The 27,232-nt window shown below is 39.8% G+C and overlaps 1 protein-coding gene across 1 annotated transcript in view; it reads left to right on the top strand.

The window, feature by feature from the left end:
* DTNBP1 (dystrobrevin binding protein 1) overlaps positions 1-27,232 on the top strand; it is a 119,893-nt gene that overhangs the window by 82,050 nt on the left and 10,611 nt on the right. The gene's annotated exons all lie outside the window — the stretch shown is intronic.

Genomic DNA, 27,232 nt, shown 5'->3' with positions numbered 1-27,232 from the left:
TATTGGCTGTATTGCTTTTAACTGACTTTCTTTAAGTCAACTCATTTTAAAAATGTATTTTAAAACACGCTTCTTAGGGACTTCCCTGGCGGTCCAGTGGTTAGGACTCAGCGCTTTCACTGCCAGGGCCCCAGGTTCAATCCCTGGTTGAGGAACTAAGATCCCACAAGTCGTGCAGCGCAGCAAAAAAAAAAAAGAGAGAGAGAGAAAGTAAAATATTCTTCTTATTATAAATGGAAAACCAGTATCACTTGACACAAATAGAAACTACTATTAAAACTGCCTGTACCACCACAAATTATCTTGCGTGCGGTATTTTGGAAAACTGAGCTTCAGGATTAAGTCCAGGCTCTTTAACAGAGCAGATAAAATTCTTCTTGAAAGCCCATGCTTGCCTCTCTGGCTTCATCACAATTTTTTTTGTACTGAGAACTTTAAGAATATATTATTTGCTGGGTTTATCTTGAACCAGACAGCTTTTTGAAAAGTGTTTTCCTCACTGATCAGTTAAAAGAAGTTCAAAAAGAAAGTATAATAAGTCACACTGTGAAAACAGTTTTGCCGAGAGGCAAACCTTGGTGGCCAAGTCTCCCCCTCCTTCCTGCCCGGGGCCCTCTTAGCAGGAGCATTTTTGCTGCTACTTTTGCCAGTTTCATCATTTGCACTTTTGTGAGACTAAATACCAAAATGCTGATCACAGCTGGAAACGGCAGTATAAAATCAAAGAGGGGTTGTTCTGTGGCCTCTTGCCCACGTGTGTGACTTCGGAAAGCGGTGGCAGCAGTGTAAGGGAGAGCAGGCTGTTTGAGTTTCTTTTTCACTTTTTGGTTCCCTCGTATTCAGTCTTTTCTCAGATCGCCCTGTGCGGCCTCAGTAACTACCTTGAGAGAATTTAGTATTATACTCTAAAGAACAAGTGTGTTTTCTGAGAACTGTGGTAAGAAGGTTTATATTACGGTGTCTCTTTTTTTTTCAAATTTAACACTGGAAAAGCCCAAAGAAGTGTTTAAAAAAGAGTCCATGAAAGTCAGATGGAGCTATGCCCTTAAATGGCTGATTTGGTTTGTGTAGATTAAAGGGTGAAAACATTACTGCTTTCTGGAATTAGACAGTTGTGTTAGGTTGGCAATATTGTGTGCTTTGTATTGAGAGGACATATAGCAGAAAATCATCAGTGTGTTTGTAGAATAAACGTGTTTTAAATTCTCTATTCAGAAAACTTAGTACTTACAGCCTCATGGTGGAAAGCACTCAGCTGAGATCAGAACCCTCTCCCTCTTTTAGGGCTGTATTGGATAATACTAGAAAACTTGGTGACACTCCACTTGGATTGTGAGAGAAATATTAGAGGATCTAACCACTAACTAATAAATAGACTTGCCTTTTTTCATGTCCAAGTAACTCCAGGGAAACGCTTCCTTTGAATGGCTGCCCTCCTCCTTCTCCACAAACATCTTTTGAGCTTTTGGGTGGAACAGCTTGCTGAGGCAGTGCTCTCTGTGCTGGAGGATGTTTATTTCAGTGCGCATTGGAGAGCGTGACAGTGGATTCACTTCTAATAATTTTTGGTGAAAACAGTATGCTCCGAGTAGGATGAAATTCTCGTATTTGAGACACCCCACAGACACCCCACGTTGTACGGGTGTTGAGTCTGAGTCTTTCCTTGGGTCTCAGGACCTGGACAGCTGCCTCATGGGATAGTGCAGCCGCCTCTTTGGAGTGCCAGGCTCAGCCTCAGTTACTTAATTTTCTCTGTCTAAGGGAGCCTTGTTTCCCCCAAACAACCCCCTCAGGTCTTGAAATGCTGTTGGTTCACTTGTAAACACCTGTGACTGTTGTTCTTGCCGGCTACTCTATCCAACGCCAGGGATGTAGTGCCGACTGAGGAAGAACCCGCCAGCGCTTGCATCTCTAGCAGCTGATGCACCACCTGGCACACAGTGGGCCCTCGGTCAGTGTTTGTGGGAGGGAGGGAGGGAGGAAATAAGTCATCCACTTATGCAGCATCTCTATCTTCTCCTTGTAACTTTCTGTTTTTGTGATGACAAAACTTTCTGTTTTCTGTTTTCAGAGAATCTACATGGGGTTCTGGTTTTGTGTGTGTGCCCAGATTCCAGAGATGTGGGCATCTCCAGAGACAAGATATCTTTGCACCTTTCAAAGATATCTTTGAAGTACTTAACCATGTGGAGTCACTGTCTTTCTGTTGAAGACTTTGTAGCAATAGCGGCAGACTCTCCTTTATGATTTAAAATGGTGCTGAGAACTTATATTAACTGCATAGAGCAGAAGAAAGTGTTTACAGAGTGACCATTTCTGTTTTTCATTTTTAAGAATTTTCCAAAGTTGACTTTTTTTTTTTAAATGAGTGTTTTTCTGATATATGTTTTCATTTCTTTTGGGTAAATATCTAGGATGATGATTGCTTGGTCATATGGTAAGTGTATGTTTACTTTTTTAAAAACTGCCAAACTGTTTTGAAAGTGGCTCTTCTGTTTTTTAATCCTACCATCAATATATGAGAGTTTCAGTTGCTCCACATCCTTATCAACACTTATTTTTGTCCACCTTTTTAATTTTAGCCATTTTAGTGGGTGTGTAATATGGCAGTTTAATTTGCATTTCCTTAATTACTAATAATATTCAGCATCTTCCAACGTGTCTATTTGCTATTAGGATATCTTCTTTGATAACGGACTCTTCAAATCTTATGTGCTCTTTTCATTTTAATTTTTATTCATTTATTTACTTGTTTTTTAAATTTTTATTGAAATAAAGCTGATTTACAAGGTGTTAGTTTCATGTGTACAGCAAAGTGATTCAGTTATGCATATATACATAAATACATATATTCTTTTTTTATATTCTTTTCCATTATAGGTTATTACAAGATAGTGAGTATAGTCCCCTCCAAAGTTGGCTCTTTACAGTGGCTTATAGTAAAAGCTCCTTAGAGTTGACTAGCCCAGAAATGTTATTAATTTGATAAATCAAATTCTCGAGTCTATAAAACCTTCGCTTTAGTTTTCTCTTAATCTATACCACGTATCAGACATTTCCTATATGGTAGTAGGATGGAAAATAACAATATCTACTTTTGTAAATTAATGTTGCCCAGTGTAATTTTTCTAATTTTGATATTGAAAACTAGACTATGAAATATAGCTGGAAAAAATAGCATAGGTTAAAAAAAAAAAAAAACAAAAACATGGTAACTTTGCTCCAGAGGATATACAAGGCTTAATCCTTAAACCACACATTTCAGGTTAACCCAGGTATATGTGTACCTGTTAGGCAGTGGAGCAGGTGATTAAGAGCACTGAATCTGGAGCCACTAGAAGTGCTCACTGGTGTGTTGTGTAACCTCTCTGAGACTCAGTTTCCTCTTTAAAAAATGAAGACGAGAATAGGACCTACATCCTTTAATTGCTATAAGGATTAACTGAGTTGGTACACGTGAAGGGTTTTCAGCAGTGTCTGGCATTTACGTAAGCGTTAGCTACTATTACTACAGAGACAAGGCAAACAGGATAAGTGACCTGTTTTCCATTACTTGCTTTCTCTGTCTTGTACTTGAAAGGCATAAAGATACAGAAAAAGAGAAAAATCAAGTCTAAACCTCCGTAGGTTACAGAACTGAGTTTCTTGTACGTAATAAATATGGGTGGAAGTGTCTGCATTAGCCGTTCAACTCACAGGCTGGATTTGAATCGGTTCATCACTTGCAGCTGTATGTCCTTGGCTAAGTGACTTAACCTCTGAGTCTGTTTGCTTACCTATAAAATGGGGAAAATAGTAGTACCTACCTCATAGCGCTTTTGTGAGAATAAATGAAATAATAATAGTGCCAGCCATATAATAAATTTGGAATGAATGTTAAGCTCTTTGTAATTATGAGTTCGTACTAACCATAATTCTTATTGATGGGACTCCTAGGTCTCCATTTTTTGATTAGCCATGGGCTGTCTCTTTAATGAAAACAGTGGCAGAACTCTGTAAAATAAGGTAGTTGTTCACATGCAAATATGAGTTGGCTATTTTTATCATAAGTATATCTTCAGGACTCAAACTTTGGTTTCAGAGACAGTTTATTAACAAATGTGCATTCGTAAGATTAAATTAGAGTATTAAAATAATTTTTAGAAAAATGTCTTGAAATTACAATGTGAAAAATATCAAAATATTTAGAGTTCTAGAATGAGCTCCTAACTTTGAGATTTACAAGTTTATTCTCTCATTCCTCATTTATTCTGCTCCTGTTGAATCTAAGCCCAGGATGTAAAGATGAATAGGACTGCGTGTCTGCTACCATCAGGAAGTTCACAGTACAGCTGGGAGTCAGTCAGTGACTGTAGGACCACAAGTGGACTGTGGGATCACCGTGGGCTGGTGCGGGGTTCCGGGGGGCCTGCCAGACAGGGAAGACTGCCCAGAGGAAGGTTATCAGGCACCCTTGCAGTCACACGGCACTAAACCTGTGGAATTCCGGGCACCTGTCTTGTGAGTATGTACTGATCTTGAAAAAGATCCCACACGGCTATTGAAACCCCAGGAGCAGTAGTTGCAGTGAAACTAGAAGAGAGAGACAGTGGAGGGAGCAAAGGGAGGGAGGATTCTTCACGGATCAGTGACTTACAGTCTTTAAAGAGATTACAGTGAGGTTTAATGTGACAGGTAATAGGACCTTATCAATCTCTTAATTTCAATTGACAGTTCTTTGAATAAATTTGAACTGTGACTAGCTGAAATCTTTTGTTTGATCAGGTTGACAGTTAAAAGAATTATTATGCTTTCCCCACCCCCTTTTTGTTACAGAAGTTATCAGACATGTACAAAATAGAGTATAATGAAAGTCCGTGTCCCCATCACCCAGCTTCAACACTCAACACATGGCCCATCTGTTTCACCACCATCCCTGCCTATTCCCTCCCTCACTGCATCGTTTTAAAGCAAATTCCCTCTGTGGTATAATTTCATCCATTAATATTTCAATGTGTACCTCTAAAAAATAAGACAACCACAAAACCATTATTATACCTAAAATAATATAATAATTTTAATTCCTTAATGCCATTAAGATAGAAAGATGTTGTTAGGTTTTTTAGATTAATAAGTGAAATACATGTTAAGTCATGTTATATCTCTGTAATACCTAATTTACTAATTTCTAGTTTACTAAGAGTATACTTTTGAATTACTTTTTATTTTCATATTGTCTGGTATTCAGTTCACGAACTGCCTTAGTTCACATTCAAATGTTATTATTTTATCAGAAACGTTAACCCTCTTTAAGCGGAAATTTACAAAAATCCGTGAGCATAGTTGGCTTACGTAAAGCACTCCCAGAAAGAACAGAGTAATAACTTTAGAAAGTCAAGTGTTTACTCCGCAAACAGAATCGGCATGTCTCAGGGATCTGCTGGAAGAAGAAGGAATTAAAAAAATTTTTTTTATCTGCTAGTGAGTACCCTGGTTTAGAAGGTGGAGTTTGGGGTGCTTGCCCAGAAAGGAGGCAGCGGGCAGGTGCAAAAATAGGGCATTGTTATGGTAGTGAGTTCATTGTCCTTACACAAGCTGACGAAATAACAACACATTTGCAGAGTTCCTCTGCTTCATCCTTCTTTTGTTCTCTTGGGCAGCAAGGTTAGGCTAATGAGCAGGACTCTTTCTGCTATTTTTATAATAATTTTTCAAAGGTAGGCTATAAATGTCACACAGAAATTCCAGTAGTGTCCCATTTGCTATTTCAAGTTGCTGTAATGTGCTACACTATGAAATATAGCTAAACATGTTTGCCCGTGTTAACAGAAAAGTAGTCACAACTCTTTCCACCTTAAAAAAATTTTATTAACCTCTATTACTACAAATATGTAGAATTGATTTTTTAATTAAGAGAAAGGGATATTTTGGCTAAGAGTGTATTCAGTACATCAAATAAAAAGGTGAAACAGCCAAAGAAAGCATTCCATACATCACAATATATTTTTGAATAGAGCTGGTTTTTGCAGAAAAGTGATTTAAATCCTAGTTTCATTAAGTCTTTATTTGAAAATATGAAGTTCATTTTTATGGGAGTGTCTCTTGGCAGGGTGTGAGGTGTGCTGTTTTTCTTGTGGCTTCTGCATCAACTTCAATTTTCAGTTTATTCTACAAGATTATTGTTAGTAAATCAGGAATTGATTTAGTCAATCTCTAAGCCAGAGTAGGTCAGTACTAAAATATGGTTTGATGAAAGTATGGAAAGAGTATAGCCATATGTGTTTTATTTTTAGATTTTTTAATTACAAAATTAATTATTTGAATGTAAATTACCTATATGTTCAAGTACATCTTATGGAAAGTGAAAGCAGGCTCTTTGGAGATGATGTAGCTGATTTGGCTTTCTGTTTCTGATTAACTATTAAAACATCAGAGTAAAACCAGACGGACCAGTTGCATATTGGTACCTGTGAAGGTTGTCCAAATAAAAATAAGGTTTTTAAAAAAAATTTCTGCTATAATCAGTGTTTGCTGATTCAACAAAGATTTGTGCCTGTTTCTTTGTTAAGCATTGGGAATTCGAAGTTGAAAAGATTCTTACTTTCAAGGAGCTGATAGTCTAGTAGGAAGAGACAGAAAAATTGTAAGACAGTGTATACAAGTGTATTTGGAACAGAAAGGAATCCCAAAGTTGTCTCGGGGCTGTTGGGAAAGGTACTTGGAAGACTTTGGGTTAATGGTCATTTTATTCTGTAGACCTTAACAAAAAGTAAATAATAGGATTCACTTGTTGATTGACCACTGTGTGCCAGGCCCTCTGCTGGTAGTAGGTATACATGTATATAATATGTACACGTTCATGTAATAGGTGTATGCACATATGTGTATGTACATACACAGTATACGCACACACGTACAGACATATACACGAGGGACAGGCGAGATGCCCTCATGGAGGTTGGTCCAGCAGGAAGAGTTAGGCAGTTTACAAGCAATGACTGTCATTATCACAGGGACACAGTTTAGACTGGTGAAGGGGGTGGGAAGGGCAGGGACTACCCGAGGTAGTGACTCTTTGAGACAGAAGAATGAGAGGGAGAAAACCAATATGAATAAGGGGCAGGGGGAGAAATTTCTAGCGGCGGTAAAGAAATTGGCAGGTGTGAAACAACTGAAAGGCAGCCTGTGTGGCCAGATTGCGGCGAGGCTGGAGCCGCCGCAGAAGCCAGACCCAGAAGGCCTTACGGAGAATTAGAAAGAGTTTGGATTTCGTTTGTACTGCAGGGAAGGCCGACAAAGGGTTTTAAGTAGCGGGGTGGGTGTGTGGGGTAACATCTGATGCATAATTTGGAAAGATGACTCTTACTGGGTATGTGGGAAAATGAGTGCTGCTTTCTGGTTAGGTATGTGGAAAACGGACAGTAGAAAGGGTTGAGGAGGAGCAGAGGCCGGATAAGGGAATGGGACTGGGATGGGGAGAAGTGGAAATGGATGCCAGGGATGTTTTGGAAGCAGAATTAACACAATTTGGAGTAATTAGATATTGGAGAGAGTGGTCAGCTTTGTCATCTTCTCAGAAATGTGAAGATTGAAATATGTCCATTGGAATTGGCAACATGTGAGCCGCTGGTGACCGTGAGCAGAGCAGCTTCAGTGGAGTGAAGGAGGCAGAAGCCATGCTGTACACAAGGGGTTCATTCTCACAGCAGCCGTAGCGTCCTTGTCGCTGTTTTATGAATCTGAGAGATTTTAACGTAACTTTCCAAAATTACCCAGCTAGAAACTTGTGAAGCAGGCATTTGAACATTGTCTTCTTGACCTCAGAGGCTGTGCTCCGTGTACTGCGTTCGGCTGCTTCGTAGATGGATGGTGCTCGTAGAGGACGCCATGTGTTCCCTCTCCTGTGATTTTGATTTGGGCGTCTCCACTGACTAATGATGTTGAGCAGCTTTGCATGTGTTTATTAGCCATTCATGTATCTTCTTTGGTTAGATGACTACCGAAATATTTTGCCCATTTCTTAATTAGGTTGTCTTATTGAGTTGAAAGAGTTCTGTATTTTGGATACAAGCTCTTTATCAGATATGTGATTTGCCAATATTCTCTTCCAGTTTGTGGTTGTTCATTTTCTCATTTGTATATTTTGAAGCACAAAAGTTTTTAATTTTGGTGAAATCCATTTTATCAAAAAAATTTTTAATGAATTGTGCTTTTGTCATATCCAGGAACTCTTTGCCTAATTCAAGGCCATGGAGACTTTCTCCTTTTCTCTTCTAGAAGTTTTATCATAAGTTGGGTTTCATTTAATTGTGGAGATCATGGAATCCTTCTGTGAGGAAGTGGAACTTAAGCTGAGATCTGGAAGCTGAGTAGGAGCTAAAAGGGGAGGGAAGAGATTACGTCCAGAGGAAACAGCACGTGCAAAGCTCAAGGCTATTATTGGAATTATGTCAAGTTTGAAGAGGTAGAAGGAAGGAGACCATTCGAGCTGGGGGCAGTGAGTGCAGGTGGTGGTACATGATGAGACTGGAGAGGTGACGGGATCATTTAGGCCATGTGAAGCAGTCCTTCTAAGAGCACTGGAGTCTGGGAGGGTTTTATTAGGCAGGGCGTGACATGACCAGGTTTGCTATGCAGAATAGTCGCTCTGGCTACTATGCAGAAATGGATTGGAAGAGGGCTGGTGTGGATCTGGATTGACCAGCTAGGAGGCTGTTGACCAGTTAGTGAGAGATAATGGTAGCTTGGGCCCAAGGGAAATGTGAAAATTAGGATGATTAGGGACATTTGAGGGCTTACCTGCCTTGAATCTGCATGGTCAAGCTTCCAACCTGGAGGTTATAATAAGGGTGAGTAAGCCAGTGTCTGTGGCTTCCAGTCTGTTCCCTAGCAGACACCTCTTTTTGGTTCTGTTCATTGGATTTTCTTTACCAAAAGGAGGTGGTCCTAATAGCCCACACACAGCAATTTAGTTTAAACATCTTCACTGCTTTCCTCCTACTTCACAAGACTTAGGAAAAAAAATTAAAAGCAAGTTAGTTATTTATTCATACATCCATTTCATTAAAAAAAAAAAAAGTAAGTACTTATTTTATGCTACATACATAGAAGAGCAAGTACCTTTGTTGTAGAAAAGTGGCTTATAATCTAGGGTCGAGTAGTCTCAGATGGACCCCCCTACTGTTATTTCAGGAAGTTATCAGGGGAAATGTAACTGAGTCTGGTGAATATGAGAGAACAATGACAGTGCCACAAACTGTGAGCTGTAACCCACTAATTCAACAAAAGATGATTGTGAGACATTTTCAAGCACCACAGTATCAACCTCAACTCTGAGCTTTTATTTTAGTTCTGAAATATGAAATGCGGAAGAATCTTTTCTACGTTTTTCCCAGAGTGTCCTTTAATTGACTCAGTGAATTAATAGTAGCAAATTACGATTTCTCAAAGGGATTACAAAAAAATCGAATTCATTTTATCTTTCAAAATACAACAGAAAGTACTGGGATTTCTAGACTAATGGTAAAGAAATATCTTGCTCAGAAAACTAAAACATGTATTTTTCTAAGTGCTTTCCATTCTGTCTGTGAAATTGATACCTGGGAACATATTTCTTCTTCTTCTACAATTTTCTGAAGTATACAGAGAATCAGAGGTTCCTCTTGACTTCAGGTATAGAGAAAGAGAGGTAATGAAATGCTGATATAAAGAAAGAACGACAACATAGTCTTGAAATCCCTTTGCAGGAACATTTTAGCTGCTTACTGTCATAAATGGTAAATGTAGGACCTTTTTGACCATCAAAATTAAGAGATTCTAGGGAATGGGAAAATATTGCATCTCTTGTGTGTGTACCCATGATCGTAAATGGAAGGAATTAGGCTTAGGAAAGGTAAGGGTAAAAAAAGAAAAAGACATAAGAAATTCACTGTCAGATTCTGGGGCTTTTTCTAAGGGACCCACCTATGTTTTTATAAGCAAATTTAAGAACTGGCAAAGCTGCCTGAGCCAAAAAGGCAGAGCTACCTGTTGCCAAGAGCATTGTCATTAATTGCCTTGACCATGGAGAATAAAAGTTCCTCTGCATACAAGGGAAGGTAGATAGAGGACAGTGAAAGGCCTGAACGATTTGTGCCAAAATGCTTATCAGATCACTTCTCTCTCTGGAGTACTGTGTGGTTCTGTCTTACCTGAATTTAAAACCGAACATATATCTCGTACGGTGCCGTCTTACATAATATGAAGTTTGTGTTTTTAAGGGTTTAAAAATCTTGTATCTTTATCTAGGACGTTAGTTTATATGCTAACATATTTAAAAGACATGGAAACAGAGGGCTGTTTCCCTGATATGTTACAAACCATCTCATACAGTCAACTCAACTTGTTTTACTATACTTTTAGGCAGACTTTTTCATAAGATGGCAAGTGTTTGGGTTTTTTGTTTGTTTGTTTTTTGTTTTTCTCTCCTGCTTATGATCTTGTACAAAAACACAAAGTGATAAAATGAAAATAATTCTGTTTTGGCTTAGATAAATTTTTTTCCTGGGTGGATGTTTCTTGAATGCTGTGCCTTCTTACTCCTATCTTGTAATTAGTCATCGATTTGCTATTTTCACAGTCATTCTTGAATTCCTATTTTGTGCCTAGAACAGGGAAAGACCACACAAAGTTGCCTAAGAAAACAACTTATTTCTGTGTATTGGATTGGTGGGCAAGCCTTCATTCTAAGGAATATTGACATTTTGTGGAGAGTTCATGGAAAGGACACTGTCATGTCACATCCGTGTTTCAAAACACTATGGGTCTTGTTTTAGGAGTGGTAGCTCAACTTATAGACTTTCCTTGCAACAAAATAGGCTTCTTATATATCTTGCTGCCGTTTTAAGTACATATCATTGAGTACATATAAGGGATTTCCCATAATCTCATGCATGTATTGAATCCTTCATTGAAAGGATAAATATCCTTACAGGTTGTATGCTTCTGGATAAACTCAATACTCCTTCAGTTTCTCTGCCTACTTTCAGTTGTCAACCCCAAGGAACAGTTCATTGCATCATTTTGTAAATATGAATTTTGGGAAGTGATTCAGAGGCTGTATTTTTTGATCATTTGGGGGTGGCATTATGTTTGGAATGCCATTTTTAATGCTTTACAGGTTTCTTGGCCAACTTTTCCGTAGTCCTTGGGCAATGGCATTTTTGTATTAAAGTGAGTCTTGTTAAGCTCAGGTGTTTTTGAATGTGTACTACACTGATTTTATGGACCAATTTGACATCATTGTCCACTGCCAGCCCCTGAAAGCCAGTTGTAGCCACTTCCTGCTCCCACTGTTAGCCGTGGTGATGACACATGTTTGTTCTCAGCGCATACGATGGGATGCCAGTGTTTCCCTTCAGCTGCGCTGCTGTTTCCTGAGCTGCTGTGTCTGTTTGTCTTCTGCATGACTGCATCTTGAACACCTGGCCTGCTGTGACTGCCTTCTGCACCTCTGCAGTCAAGCAGCCAGTGGGAAGCCTGCTACCACCCACCGGTGCGTGGTGCCCCTGCTCCTGGATGTGTGGTATCGACTGTGCAGCCACCATGCCAGCGTGGTTACCAGGTCATGCACCGGACTCTCGCTGAGCACGTGACAGGCGCTGAGGCTGCCAGGTTGAAAGTGTAGGGGAGGAAAACCCTCTCCTCCACCTCTTAGGTTTAGTGCCGATGCCCTGAACATTAAATTGACAAAAGACAGATTTTTTATTTGATGGCAATATTTTAATTTTTGTGTACACATGGAGGCCTTCATAGAAAAGAAGTGAAGACCCAGAGCAGCCGTTAGACCCGGGGGTTTATATAGCATTTTAACAAAGGGTGATAAGTTGTGAAGATATAACTAGACAAGGAGGGAGAGTTCAGGCTTCTAGGGGTGGTAGACTGTGGGAAGGTGAGTGTATGGGGACCTAATGGGAGAAGGGGGTCATTGAGTGAGGTTTGTTACACGGACTCAGGCTGCTGCCTTCTCTGTTGATGCATCATCTCCTCTGCCTGGTAGGGGAGAGGGAGACATCTTTACAAACGTAAATTTATATTTCCTTTACAAAGGGAAATTTATACCCTGCTTTCAGACAGAGAGGGGAAGGCCAAAGAGCTTTTCCCATTTCTGCTGTTTCTGTATCGCCTTTAGCTCGAAATAATCCTCAGACCAAAGTGGCATATTTTGGGGTGGCATATCCTGATCCCTTTAAAAGACATCATGTCTGCCCTCGAGGAACCTAGTGTCTGGTGGAGGAACAGAGGGTAAGCATGTGGCAGCAGTGACACTTAGCTGTTACAGTGGGAGGGTGGAGGAAAGAGAGCCTAAGACTCCCTGCATTTGTCAGAGGGGGAGCAGTTGAGCTGAGACCCGGAGGATGAGCAGAGGTTGGCCGAGTGCAGGCCCCTGAGCCAAGGGCAGTGCAGTCACAGTCAAGGGCAGTGCAGTCACAGTCAAGGGCAGTGCAGTCACAGTCAAGGGCAGTGCAGTCACAGTCAAGGGCAGGGGAGAGCGCGTGGCTTATTTGGAGCCCTAGGATGTTGGCTTTAAGTCATGTGTAGCTGGGAAGGCGGTTTCTCAGCGATACCTCCTGAATAGTGGTCTAGTTTCCAGGCTGTTCTGGCAGAAGTCCTCCCTGCCCATGATGTAGTTAAAGAGCCAGGAGAAAACAGGAAGAGCAGAGGGTAAAATCATCTCTGAACACCATTTTGAATCAGGAATAGTGCGTCTTTGACATTTCATACTTGTCTTTTTCACTTTCTGGTCCCTCTTTCTGCTGGGCCTTAATTACCCTCACGGCCAAAAGTCCCTACTGAGGCCTCCACCACAGCTGCCCTCTCCCCCTTTCTTCAAAATCGTCTACCTTTCTACCCATTTCTCCCCATATCTAGCATCTATATCTATTTTGAATGTTGCAGTTTTCTAAAAGCTCCCAAATAGAGTATTCTCAATTTGCTTAAAAGAGAAATGTAAAATATGTAAATCTCTAATGGTGAAATTTCAGGAAGTAGTTCAAAGGGAAGTGAGGAATTCGGTCTACTCCACAGGCTGCCCCGTGTGTTGATGGGTTGCTCTCCCACTGGTCCCTTCTTCATGCAACTTCTTCCTCTGCCTCTGGACTCAGGGATCTCCTCAGGGACCATCTCCTGCCATCCCTGCTGGCTAGTACCGCCAGCCTGTCTGGGAAGGCACAGAATCCATGTCTCATCCCCACCCTGTTAGCTGGCAGTGAGGGACTTATGGTAGGAGGAGGGGGGGGACCACGGCAGCCATTCATAGTACTAATTTACTCATAAGTCACTCATTCATAAGCTTCCAACAGCTTGTAATTGAAAGTGATAAATCCCCATTTCTAAAATATTTTCTGGAAATAATGTGGTGTGATCGGCTTTCAAGCAAGTTGACATTTGACTGTCACTGAACCTTCTAGAAGCAGAATGTTTCCAACCTGTGGCATGAGGACATTTATAACGAGAGGCTCTTGCATCCAAAAGCATGTTGAACTTTGGGTACTGTGTGATAAATATAGTTGAAATATATGCAGTATTCTGTTGCAAATGTGTGTAAATGTTGTGCAGAATAAAATTCAAAGTCATTTTTAAAAGTGCTACGGAATTCATAATAGATTTCTGTTGTCATGTATTTTCTCAATAAATTGTCAATAAAAGTACACCCACTCTTAAACCTGAAAAGGTTTGAAACCATCGTTCTAGATTGCAATTTTTGGACTACTTAATTTGAAATCAAGGCAGCATAAGTGAAAACATTTCCGAAGGTAATTGTTTTGAATATTATTGAGTGTTCTTCAGTGATATTTAAAGTCTAAAGCAATCTAACATCTGAATTATTCTATCAGCATAGAGAATCATTATGCTAATGTGTGATCTTAAGCTGAACATGATTTTGATCTCACAGCATCCCGCTGGTGGAGTGTGGGGAACTGCCTGTGTAACCAGTGGGTTCTGTCCCCCGTGGACAGGACAGTTCCTGGGGGGACTTGGGATTGGCCCACAGGAGCTGGCTCCAGGCGGTGTGACTTGCGCAGTCGTGGGGCAGAGCCCGGCCCAAAAACTTCCTCTCTTAGCTTTGTTCCCTGAGCTTTAAAGGCCTTTGGATTCTACCGTGTCCTATTAAAATGCAGATGTCCCTTCAGGGAGATACTAAACCTAAAAACACGGCATCTTGGCTCTGAATTGCTGGAAGGATCTTGTCCTCTAAAAACTTTTCACAGAGCCTAGTCAACAGCTAGCTGAGTATAAAGGCTGGTGGGAAAGATAACACAAGCTAACGGGGGCAGGAAAACTAGCTCCAGGAGAGGAGGCCAGGTAGCCACGGAGACCCCGGGGAGCAGGGGGGCGCCGCCCGGGGACCGCCACATCCTCCTCTCTTGGTGCGCACGCCGGCTTCGTCTTGTGGATTTCCAGATTCAGATCCCCCTTAAAAAGAAGAAAATCATTTGTTCAGATAGCAATGCTCAAATTGTAGACCTGCAGATGGCATTCCTTTGACACCTTCTTTGGGGTCAAACATAAAATAGAAAGTGGTGGTATCTCTGATTGCATTTTATTTTTGATGTGACTCATGAGAAAGCAACCAAAGCTTAAGTTTATTTCCCCATACTGATAGTGAGACTCATCTCAGGGGGCAGCTGTCAGAATTGGCTCACATTTGTCAAATTGTTGCTTGTTCCTGGATGAGTAAGATACAGAAATATAAATTTTATATAGTTAATGAAAATTTAAATTTAGTATCTATATCTGTAATGTTTTACTAATGATTTAAAAAAACCGTAGGCTTCAACACCAGGCCCAATCACCACCAACAAGTTTGGTTTTGTTTTCATCAACATTGTCTCATTTTCAGATGTACTGAGATCTTATTGTCTTCTTTCTCTTTTTGCCCCCTCCTCCAAATTTCCTTAGACAGGCATTTGAGTTTAGTTTTTGGAGATTTCTCAAATTTTTCTTATAATATAGCAGCCAGTCTACATCACTGTTACCATAGATATGAGAACTGTTACTTGAGAAAATTCCAGTGACACGACTTTTGTACTGAAATTCAAATGTTACGAGCAAGGGAGTGATTTTGGTTTTTGTGTCCTTAAGTTTTCTGTTTGCAAAAAAGTCATTCCTTCCTTACAAGTGTTAGAAGTGGGAAGAACTTGTTTTCTTTTGTTTTTAAAGTTTAGAATTTCTGAATAGAAAATATTGATGTGAAACCTAGGTGTGATCTATCTTAATCCATGAACAGATTATGTTTAACAGCTGTGAATCCATAGCACGTTAAGGTATTCTCAAATTTTTAATTATGTGATTACTTCTGTTGCATAATGAGCATACCAGGTTTTCAAGGTTGAGAAGTTTGTTAGTTTAAACGTTTTATTTGCCATTTAAACCATTGTTATTTGCTGTTTAGTCTGTTCAAGATTACCAATTTTCAAAGCAGTAGAATGTATTATAAAATTTTTTAATAATTCAGAAAGGTCTTTAAAATCTCTTAATGTCTTAGGTTATCATTAACTACTTATATCAGTGAAGCTCAAAAATGTTGATTAATGGAAATTTCTGATTGTAAAAGTTCCAGGTAACACTAGATTTTACTGTAGTATTGCTATAAAGTAGTATATTTTAAATCATGAACAAATAAGCTATAAGGAGTTAATAGGCATGTAGTAAATATGCTTATTAAATGTATTGAATAAATTAAATTTGTGAATGATATTACATAAGAATAAGTGAATAAAGAAGTACATTCATACACTGAACATTTTAAAAGAAGGAATTTTTTATTTTTATAACCACCCAAAACAATAAAGTATTAGTTGGATATGTCAAAACACATATTTATTATGATTATTGGGGAATGAAAATATATTTTGTGTGTTTATAGAATCTTATGCTTATTTGAATTTTTAATTGTAAAGCTATCTAACATTACAAAAAGTTTATACCATTGAGGGCCAACAACCATCCACAATCTCACTGTATTAATGAAACTAATTTTTCAGGAGTGCTTTACCAGCCCTTTTTCATGTGATAAGTTACACATATTTGTCTTTTTATTCTCCTTTTACTTAATATCTTACGTCTTCACCATGTTTGTTGTTGGCTGCATGATGGCTCATCAAGTGGCCGAGTCATTTAATACAGAAATGAGCTTCTTTAGGTAGGCAGTAGCTCTTTTATTCTTTTGGATTATGTCCTTAGCGTGTATCTTCAGATGCGGTATCACTAGGTGAAAGTATGTTAGAGATTTTTTAAATCAGATTGCTTTCTAAGAGTCTTTTTAACAATTTATGCAAACCTAGTAATGAAAGTATCTCACCTCACTCTTGTTAGCATTGTTTTTATATTGGCCAATATGTAACTGGACAAAAATGGTACTTCATTTTTAATAACATATAGGGCTGAACAATTTTTGTTTTCTGTGAACTGTCTGTTTTTTTCTATTGAAAAGATTTTATTGGGGTCTGGATTTTTTTTTTCTTTTTCTTTTTCTTTTTTTTTTTTTACTGTGGTAAAAATAATGATCTTTTGCTACTTGTGGCAATTGTTTTTCCTCAATCTGTTGTTTCCCTTTTTATTGTATTTTTTTTTAATATCCAAGAGTGTTTACTGTTCATGTTACACAGTATCTGTTGATCCTTGATAATTTCTTCTGTAGTGTGTAAGATCCCTTATTAGTAACTTTAAAGGTTTAATTTGGTTTTCTTTTTCTTTTTCCATATATCATTTTTGGTTTTCAGTTATTTAATTTATCCTGTATGCCTCTAAATTGATTTTATAAATGGCCAACTAGTTTTCACAATGCCACTTATTACAAATTTCTTTACTTTCTCCTTTGTTTCTGATATATCCTTTATTATATTTGTTTAGCATATGGTCACATCTCTTTTGGGGATTTTCCACTTAAATGATCCACCCATCTCTTTTTGTTTTACATAATGTTGGTGGGGTTTTTTAATTATTTATTTATCTTGTCTGCGCCAGATCTTCGTTGCTGCGTGCGGGTTCTTCAGTTGTGGCGTGCAGAATCTTTTTTTTTTTAGTTGTGGCATGTGGAATCTTTAGTTGCAGCATGCAGCCTCTTAGTTGCGGCCTGTGTGTGAGATCTAATCCCTGACCAGGGATCGAACCCAGGCCCATTGCATTAGGAGTGCGGAGGCTTAGCTACTGGACCACCAGGGAAGTCACTCCATAATGTTTAGATTGTTGTTTTGTGAAGTGTTTTAATATCTGGTGGGGCTAGGCTTCTCCTCACCTCTCACCACCTTTTAAAAAAATACATGATCAAGCTTTGATTTCAGAATTACTACGAAAAATCCATTAGATAGCTTTTGATTCCTTTCCATACCCATGACTTTGAAAACTTGAAATAATTTCAGTTTCTCCATTAGATTTTGATATTTAACAATTTCATTTCCTGTGTTAATTTCTATAACATGTATAATTTTAAAATCAGATTATTCATTTCATTGATGCTTCAAAATGTGTTAGCATGTATTTGGGCATGATAGTTAGTACAGGGAAGGAAAAAATGTTTTCCTCGATCCTCTTAGGGTCCTTGGCTGGGTCTGAAAATTAAAATGACAGAGATTAACAGGAGAAAAGTGTACAGATTTATTTAATGTTAAATTTTACGTTAACATGGGGGCCTTCATAAGGAAATGAAGACCCAAAGAAAGAGTTAAACTTGAGTGTTTTAAGCCAGGTTTGAGGAAGAGTGGATGTTCATGGAGAAATGTCATTAGGACAAAGGCTCTGAGGGAAGTGTAGTGAACTGGAGGAGACTTAGCCAGGCCAGCGTGTTGCACTCTTCTCTGTGTCCTTCCGTCTTGTTGATAAGGGTGCTCCTCTCTTCTGGGTACAGGGAGGGTACCTCCCACATGAGGGTCTTAGGACCTGCTCCAGGGGAGAAGAGCAAGGGGGAGGTCAGAGTGAGCTTCCTGCTTCTGCCATTTTCTCAAACTCCTTCAGCTGAAAATATCAATATGCCAAGTCCAAAACCCCATCACCAGTCACATATTGTTACATCTCTTCTGCCTCCGTTGGCATACCTTCTTTGCCGTATCTAACTCTGGGTATATGTATTTTTTTCTTCTCTTAATTTTTATTTGACAGAGTTTGTGTATTAGTATTAAATACAAATGTAATTTTATATTGATTACATTAATGTAAACCCCTCCACGTTGTCTCTGCAAATGGCGAGGATGAGGACCTGCTCCTTGGTTGGATCGGGGTTCAGGACAAGGAACAGATGGTCACAACATTTTTGTTTCCTGCTGTATGAAGCCCCCAGGCTGTGAGCCAGGGACTGGTAAGGGATTCCACAGAAGGGGATCCAGCGCTTTTCTCATCCTGAAGGTGCTCATCTCTTATCAGTAAAGATGACTGTAAGTCCTGCTTGTTTATCATTATATGTTTTGGCTGCTGCTGGAGAGTTTCCTTTTTAGATGATTTTGCAAATATTCTAAAGAGAGTTTAGGAGAGGATGTTTCTGTCATTTCCATGAATTGTGCCAGCTTCCCCATCTTATATTTATTCTTTTCCATTATATAAATATTTGTACAGAGTAAAAATCTGAATGAAGTGGATGCACAGAAACAGTTCATTACGAGCTGTGGTTCCCAGAGTCTGGTCCTCGGACAGGCAGCATCACATCTCCTTGGAACTGGTTAGAAACGTAAATTCTCACGACCCACCAATGACTGGATTAGTAACTCTGGGCGTGGGGCCCAGTGGTCCAGCAACCTCTGTGTCACCAGCCCTCGGATTGATTTTGATGACACTAAGGGCCTGCTATCTCCATAACCCCTTTGAATGAACTCTGCAGAGCTGATTTTCATACTTAGACACAAGCAGCTGCTTTATACTTCTTTTTCTAGAGTGTTTAATGTACTAACAATAACAACAACAAAAAAAAACTTTGGAGTTTGGAAGGATTCCTGTAGCAATCTAAACCTTTCCCATTTTCCCCCCACATTTTGTTGTTAAGTAGGTCAGTACTCTAAGTAAAATTAAGGAAAATGTCAGGACTTTAAAATTCTAGGAAATTGGGCTAAATATTCATAACACAGAGCTTCTAGCCTGGAGTTTATTAAATCTTACAAGAAAAAATTGGAAACCATCCAAAGAATGGGATAACATGGCAAACGCTTGATATCTAACAGCAATTTCACATACTGTTTCTGTAAAAAGTATCCTTTGTAACACATCACGGACTAGCCCTTTCCAGTGGAGTTGAACCACCCCTTTAAACTGACGTCTTACCCATCGAGTTCTTTGTCGACCCCGGCAGGAAGTACAACCGTCGTGACGCTACCTAGACTCACTTCAGGCCAGGGGCCCTCCAGTCCGGCTCCTGCCATGACGTTGGAACAGGTTCATAACTCGTGAAGCCTCTGGCCACAGTTTGAGTGCACTTCTCACTTACCCATTAATCTTAAGCTTTTTGTTCTCATCATTCTTTAAGCAGTAAAATGACCAGGAAGATAAATGCAAATGTACCTTCAGGGTTTTGTTAATAGTTGAATCTGATTTTCTTGAAAAGTTACTGTCAAATTCAAAAGGTCCTAAATCCTTTATTGCTAATCTGATTTTCATATAATCTTACCAAAAAAAAAAAAAAAAAAAAAGACAGGATTCAGGAGACCTCTTCCTGCCCCAGTCAAAAGGAAGTAAAAATAGAATTATATCATTTAAGAGCTGGACGTGACTTTCCTATGGATATCATTCAAACACCCCCCCCCCCCACCGCTTTCTAACTGATGGGAAATTGGAGGCCTGGCGGGGTGAACGGTGTGGCTCAGAGACCAGCAGCCACATCAGGGGCTTCTAAGCTGCCTTGCTCCTCTCGCAAAAGATAAGGTACAGTTGAGCATTTCTGTCTTACTGCTTTGGGCAAACCTTGTACATGTCGTGTTTCTGCAGTGTCTATTTTGCTAATACTCTAGATAGTGGTCATTTCCTTCAGGGTAATTGATAGAAATTTTTTAAGTGTTCCAGAAGTTTAGATACTAGAATAGTGTTTGTTTCCTGTGACATGGGTTTAGGAAACAGCTGTTCCAGTAGCTGCTCTAAATGACTGAACTTTGTGGAGTCTCCTTAGGAGTTGCCATGAGTTGTTGTCTAAAGGAGTTATTTATTCTGTCTGCCTGCAAAACCTGCCATTATCCTAAACTACTACACTTTAGGTAAGAAGTATCCTTTATTAGTTGCATGTAGAAGCAATAAGTACCTTTTGGCTTTTGATAAATGTGTGTGTGTGCACGCGTCCGTGTGTGTTGGAGGGAGGCTGAAGAGAAGCTCTGTAAAGAGTCATTTAACTTTCTTTTAAAACATGTGTTGACTTTAACATGCACAGAATTTTTTTTTCCAAAGACCAATTCTAAGGAATTAAAGAAAGGGCTCTATAATACTTTCAAATACTCATAGAAATAATGTATGGTATAAAATAATTGTAAACCTGTCTTGGAAAGTAATTGTTGATGAAGGCTAGATAGAAAACTTTTAAAAACTGTAGAAACGTAGGGCACAGAAGTTGGTATTTTAAATGAATGTTTAAAACCGACAATTCTAGGACAGTATTAATTAAATATCTTTTTTGTCCTCCCTGAAACAATCTGTATTCATTTTTTAAGGCGGGGCAGGAGGTTGGGGAGACTTTAAAAATGGTTGAGTGTGCCTTATTTTGAAAACTAATTTGAGATAGAAATAAAAGGTAACTGTTAAATGGTAAAAATACAGAGTAGGTGGGTTTTAAAAATGGAAGGAAATCTTGTATATTTTGTCACTAACAAGTCCTCCGTTCTTGTAAAGAATTTTTCTAAAATTAAATATATTTTGCTATTTAAATAATAGCAATTATTGGAAATATTTAAGAGGAAGTTGAAACCTGTTTCTAACAGACACATACTCTGGGGAAAAGGAGGAGGGAAGGAAACAGATTCTCCATCATAGTTATTAAGTAGGTCTCACCAAATGCTGGTGAGGAAGGATGTGGAAGAATGAGGTCCCCCATACACTGGTGACAGGGGCCACTCCGGAAAAGAGTTTGGCAGTTCCTTTCAAAACCAAAAAATGCACTTACCATATGACCCAGCAATTGCATTCTTGGGCATTTATCTCAAAGAAATGACTTATTTTCATCCAGAAGCTGGTACACAAATGTTCATAGCAACTTTACTCATAGTATCCAAAAGTTGGAAGCGACCCAGGTGTCCTTCGGTGGGTGACTAGTCTAACTAGTGGTCCCTTCACACCGTGGACACAACTCAGCAACAAAAAGAAACAAATTATCAATATGAGCAACTGCTAAGATGAACCTCAAGAATATGCCAAGTGAAAAAAGCCAATCTCAGAAGGATATATATACACCACATGATTTCATTTAGGTAGCATTTGTGTAATAACAGGATCACAGATTTGGACTAGGGAGGGGTAAGGGTGGAGGAAGGGGGAGGGTATGGTTACCAGAGGGCAACCGGAGGAGCCTTGTGGTAACGGTAATGTTGAACATCCTGATTGCGGTTGTTACACAAGCCTGCGTGTGTGATGAGCCTGGAGAGAGCTCCCCCGTCGTGTACACTCACATACACACACACACACACACACACACACACGAGTGCATGCATGACTGGGGAAATCTGAATTAGCTCTGTGGAGTGTACCGCTGTCTGTTTTTTTTGGTTTGATATTGTACCGTAACTGGATAGGATGTTAGCACTGGGGAGACTCGGGATGGGTGTGTGGGACCGCTCTGTTAATTTCTTGACAACACCCTATGAACCTGTAACTATTTCAGAGTAAAAAGTTAAAAAAGCAGCAACTCTTCCAGTGGTACAAAAAGAGGAAAAAGAAAGACTGACTATTGCAGTTTCATATGGTTCAAGGAGAAGAGAATGTGCACCAGACGCTGGTGCGCGTGCATCAGAATGTGAGTGGCGCTCCTCCGCTTAGGGTGATTTCAGAGGGCTTCTCACGTTACTATTTGTGCTTTTTCATGATTAAAATTTTCTCCACAATGTACATGCATTGTTCATGCATCAAAAAAAAATTTTTTTTAAATAAATGGCAAATAATTAGAAGCATAAAAAAAATAGTGGGTCCTATTTTTAAAATTCTGTCATACTGACAGAATTTAGTGTAGTAATTTAGTGATCATGTAGTTTGACAGCCTGTTGGCAGTTAAATTTTTGTCAAAAAACAGTTTAGGAAGATACGTGTTCACCTACTTGTATTTAGAAATTTGTTTAGGAATTTACAGAGATTTCACATTTCTTCCTTGATCATATCATATGCATTTTAGTATCACAGAATTTGTATTCTCGATATAAAAACATCTGAATTGTAAATATTTAAGTGATAGATTTAAAATCTATTCTTAGTCTTGCTTATTTATCTTGAATGAAAAATGTTCTCAATCTTTAATATTATGTAGAGATTACCAGAATTTTTCATAACTCATATTTAATTAAATTTTATTGTTTTCTCTTCTAACATTTTTGGATTAAAGAGACTCTCAGTAACTCTTTTAACGGAGAGGTTTGTCCTGGTTTTCCTCACATCATCAGTTTCTTTCTTCCCAGCAGCTCCAGGCTTTTTCAGTCAATAACACCTCACTGTCTTTTATTACTTATCAGCTCTGTTAAAATGGCTTAGTTGTGGAATAAGTTGAAACTGTTCCTGAAATGAGCCTGATGGATTTTTTTTTATATCTCATACATATACCCTTATGCCCCATTAAAACATATAATTGAGAATTGATTATAACATCTTCACTGGTAATGGAATTTTTTGTTGTTGTTTTGAGAAATTATCCAACTGAAATTGATAGTGGAGGCTAGAGTGGAAGTTGCAGTCAGATAAAACCTGAGCAATGACTGGAGTTGAAATAAAGGAGACACAGACCTGGCTTGATAATGGAATTAAATGATTACTCCTGACTTCTGGTAGAAAAACTACAGCATCTTTTATCTAATTTTTTGGTGTGTTTATTTTTTTTTCTCTTTAATCTTAAGGCTATTTGTTGAAGTTCTTTAAAATCTTTGTATTTGTCTGGCTTTCCCTGGTATAATAAATGACATCTTCGATGGGAATAGTGGGTCATTTTTCCTTATAGAAAATGTTCTATAATTTCTATTTTTCCACAGTCGTTCTCCCAGAGTCAGATGCTCTTAAACTTCTAGATTTGAAATATTCCCTCAGTGTCCTTCCATCATTTCTCCACTCCCAAATGTAGTTGTTTCTTGGCAAAAGCTGAACCAATGATTCCAGAACAAACAGCACAGTCAGAACATCCTTGCTCAGGCACGTAGCTGAGGGTGAATCTTCTTAGCTGCTGAGCAGGACAGTTATTTTTAATAACTGCCATGTGCTTTTTTCATCATTGTCCTGAGTGTACAGCTGGTATAGAGTTAATGTACTTAGTTCTGTGATTCTAGCTTAGAGGTCAGCCCTGAGATATAAGAGGGGCTCTGAAATAAAGTGGGAAATGACAAAAGGCGTTTGGAAATGTTTCAAATAACTAGTGTGTAACATGTCTTAAAACTTAAAACAGTGATTATTTTCCTTTAAGTCATTTTAAGTTCCCTAACCCAACCGTGTCCCACCTTTTGTGAGGGCTGGAACATGATTACATTTCATTCCAATGTAAAAAACCTAAGACAAAAACTATAGAACTTATAATTCAGAAACACGAGAGAATTGAACTTTTGAAGCAAAAGTCTTGAGAAGAGTGAAAGTTTTCAAGTTACATAACTATATATCTCTATATCTATATAAAATCTTAGTTCAGTTAAAACAAGATATTCTTTAATGAAAACCTCTTTGATAATTTCTGCATTGATCTTTGTTTCTGAGCTTCCTATTTTGGCTTTTTTTTTTTTTTTTTTTTTTTAAAGAGTAATTGAACTTCGTTTGAAGTGTTTGAAGCATACTTAATCTATTCTAGGGCTGACTTATTCTAATGCACCTGGCAGTCATGAAGCATTTGAACAGATAGGTTGATGGCTGAAGTGAAATAAGTGAAAAGACATCCTATTGAATTCCCTTTCTCCCTCTTACAAGTACACGCTCCATTCCTTGCACGTTTGTTAAGGGCACTGATAGGTGACTCAGTCTGAAGTGTCTGAGTGGGGCTGAAAGAGTTGGGGTGATTCTCAGTGTCGTGCTCATCCTGGTTCATGGTAATATTTCGTATCATTTCCTTTTCCTAATAATAATGCTGGTAATATTAGCTGTCAGCTATTGGCAATACTGTGTGCCTGGTGATTCACGTGTTAACCTCATTTAATCCTGCCAACACCCGTATGAAATAAGTTCATCTCTCTTGTACAGAGGAGGAAGTTGAGACCCAGAGAGGTTCAATTAGTTGTAGCTGGTAATAGATATCCTTGCTTGGGTTTCTCGGGAAGCAGAGCCTGAGATGAGGATTTTCCTGCAGGTAGTTTGTGTGAGAGGTGATCCCGGGAAGCAGGGGTGAGGGGGCAAGAAGGAAACGTCGATAAAGGGAGGCATCGTTAATGTCGCTGCTGCGGTTCCGCCAGGACCTCTGACAGTTGTTCAGAATGCCTCCTAGAACTGTCCATCCAAAGGATGGGAGACTGGGCACTGATACACTGGATTCTGTCACCCACTGGTTGAGAGCTGCCTTAATTCCCCAGAACTTCTGGGCTAAGCTGACTTGTAGGTTCCCTGGGATTCAGAGGATACTCTGACCCCCCCAAAAAAATAAGAGATGCACCTTGAATTGGGACCATCTGTATGTGGGCATAGAGATGAGCTCACACAGAGCTGCCTTTCAGAAATCAGAGGTGGGCTAAAGGGAGGTGGGATGACGTGCCAGAAGCATCTAAAGGCATAAAGGGGATAGGACCAAGCCCAGACTGCTTCCAAAACCTGTGCTCTTTCCAAACCATCTCCCTGTAAACAGAGATAGGAGATGGGGGGCTGCAAGTCAGGGTGACATGAAAACTCAGAGAATGCACATAGTGATTATCATAGTGTGAGAAGACTGCACATCATCACCATTGTACACGTGATACACATCGTCAGGATGATTTACTTTCCTGTCTGTGTTGCTTTGGTTAATATTAGCATTCCTTGCATATATGAAGATTAGGATACAAGAAGAATATCCAGAATATTCTAAATATTGAAGGCTATAACTGATTTGGGATTAAAAATATACTCCATTGTCAAGTTTTTAAGATCTACACATACAGGATCATGTTGTACCCGGGAGCTGTGACACAAGGTGTTGAGTATTTGTGGAGGGAATGACTAAGGTCGATCATGTGGGACCTCCAAGACTATTGTTCACTGTAAATTCTGGGGTTTTTTTTTTTTTTTTTTTTGGTTAAAAATCACTTGGTAACACCATGAAGACTTTCTTCTTAAGATTTTTTATTTAATTTTTAATAGATGACGTATAGCATTGTGTAAATTTAAGGTGTACAACATGTTGACCACTGTGGAGTCGCTCACACCTCCATCATGTCACATAATTACCATTTCTTTCTTGTGGTGGGAACACGTAAGATCTAGTCTCATAGAAACTTGTAAGAATATGATACGATGTTGTTGACTGTAATCACAGTGCTGTGCGTTCAACCGCCAGGACGTACTCCTACCTGCAAGTCTGCACCTTGGACCAGCATCTCCCCAGCTCCCACACCCGCTCTCCCCCTGGTAACCACCGCTCCCACACCCGCTCTCCCCCTGGTAACCACCACTCTGCTGCTTCTATGATGAGTTCAACTTTTTTTAGGTTCCACGTATAAGTGAGATCATACAGTATATGTCTTTGTCTGACTTCTCTCACTTAGTATAATGTCCTCAAGGCACACCTGTGCTGTCTCTCACAGCAGGATTTCCTTCTTTCTCATGGCTGGATAATATTCCTTTGTGTATACGTACCACATCTGCTTTATCCATTCAGATATTGACAGACACTTAAACTGTTTCCATATGTTGGCTATTGTGAACGATGCTGCAGTGAGCATGGGAGTGCAGATCTCTTTTTGATATCCTGTTTTCATTTCCTTTAGATATATATCCAGAAGCGGAATTAATGGATCATATGTTAGTTCTATTTTTAATTTTTTGAGGAACCTTCATACTGTTTTCCATGGCAGCTGCACCAGTTTACAGTCCCACCAACAGTGCACAAGGGCTCCCTTTCCTCCACATCCTCACCAACACTTGTTATCTCTTGGCTTTTTGATGATGGCTGTTCTAACCTGTGATGGGGTTCTCTGCTCAGGGTCTCACAGGCTGGAATCAGGGGTTGACCAGGCTGCAAGGAATCTGTTTCCAAGCTCGTTCAGGTTGGTGGAGGAGTCCTGGCTCCTTGCAGTGGTAGGACTGAGGTCTCCGTTTTCAGGCTTAGCAGTCGGCCTGGGGTGGCTCTCAGCTCCTGGACACACCTTCAGTCCTTGTGTTAGGCCCCTCTGTCTTCAAAGCCAGCGAGGGAGGGGGCATGACCCTCATGTCAGACCCCTTCTGTGCTCACATCCCTTCTCCTGGAAAAGTCCAGGCCCACCCAGACGACCTCTCTCTCATAAAGTCAGCTGGCCACAGAGCATACCCTAATCACGAGTCCTGGGGTCCTGCGGGCTGTGCATCCGGGGGCAGAGTTCCTGGGGGCTGTCTTCGAATCCTGCCCACCGCATCCTGTGAAGAACAAAGGACTGGAGAGTTAGAAGCAGATTCAGAACCAACCCTTGGCCCGTGTACAGGATGAATAGTGGTTGCATCATCTGTGTTCCCCATGCAGCCTGGGGAAGGGTGAGCCGCCAGCAGGTCGTACGGGAAGGTAAATTCAGGCTTCTTGTTGGCGGTGAGGCTCGGGCTCATCGTATTATAGTTCTTCCTGGCGTGACTGACGCAGCCCTCGCTGGAATATAAAGTTCTTACGTTTCACGTCAGTACTGGGGTAATATTTCTATCCCAAATGTTCGGACAGTATGAGGCTCAGCAAGGTTAACCGACTCAGCCAAGTGGCTGGTTCACGGACAGCAAAGCCACGACCAGGTGTTCTTCTCACAGACTCCAGTGGCCACGTGCTGGCTCTGCAGCCAGCGTTTACTGAGTGCCTCCTGCGGCCGGGCTGGGTGAGGTTAAGGTGGACGGTGGGTCATGGTCCTCCAGGAGCCCCAGCTCTCCACCTGTTGTGCTGCAGTCAGGGGGCCAGATGTGAGCCTGTGAGTCGGTATTTATACCCATTCCGGTCTCA

This window comes from Balaenoptera musculus, chromosome 11 (assembly GCF_009873245.2).
Source record: "Balaenoptera musculus isolate JJ_BM4_2016_0621 chromosome 11, mBalMus1.pri.v3, whole genome shotgun sequence".
Lineage (NCBI taxonomy): Eukaryota > Metazoa > Chordata > Mammalia > Artiodactyla > Balaenopteridae > Balaenoptera > Balaenoptera musculus.
Note: the sequence above shows the minus strand (reverse complement) of the source record. Positions and strands in the feature narration are given on the sequence as shown.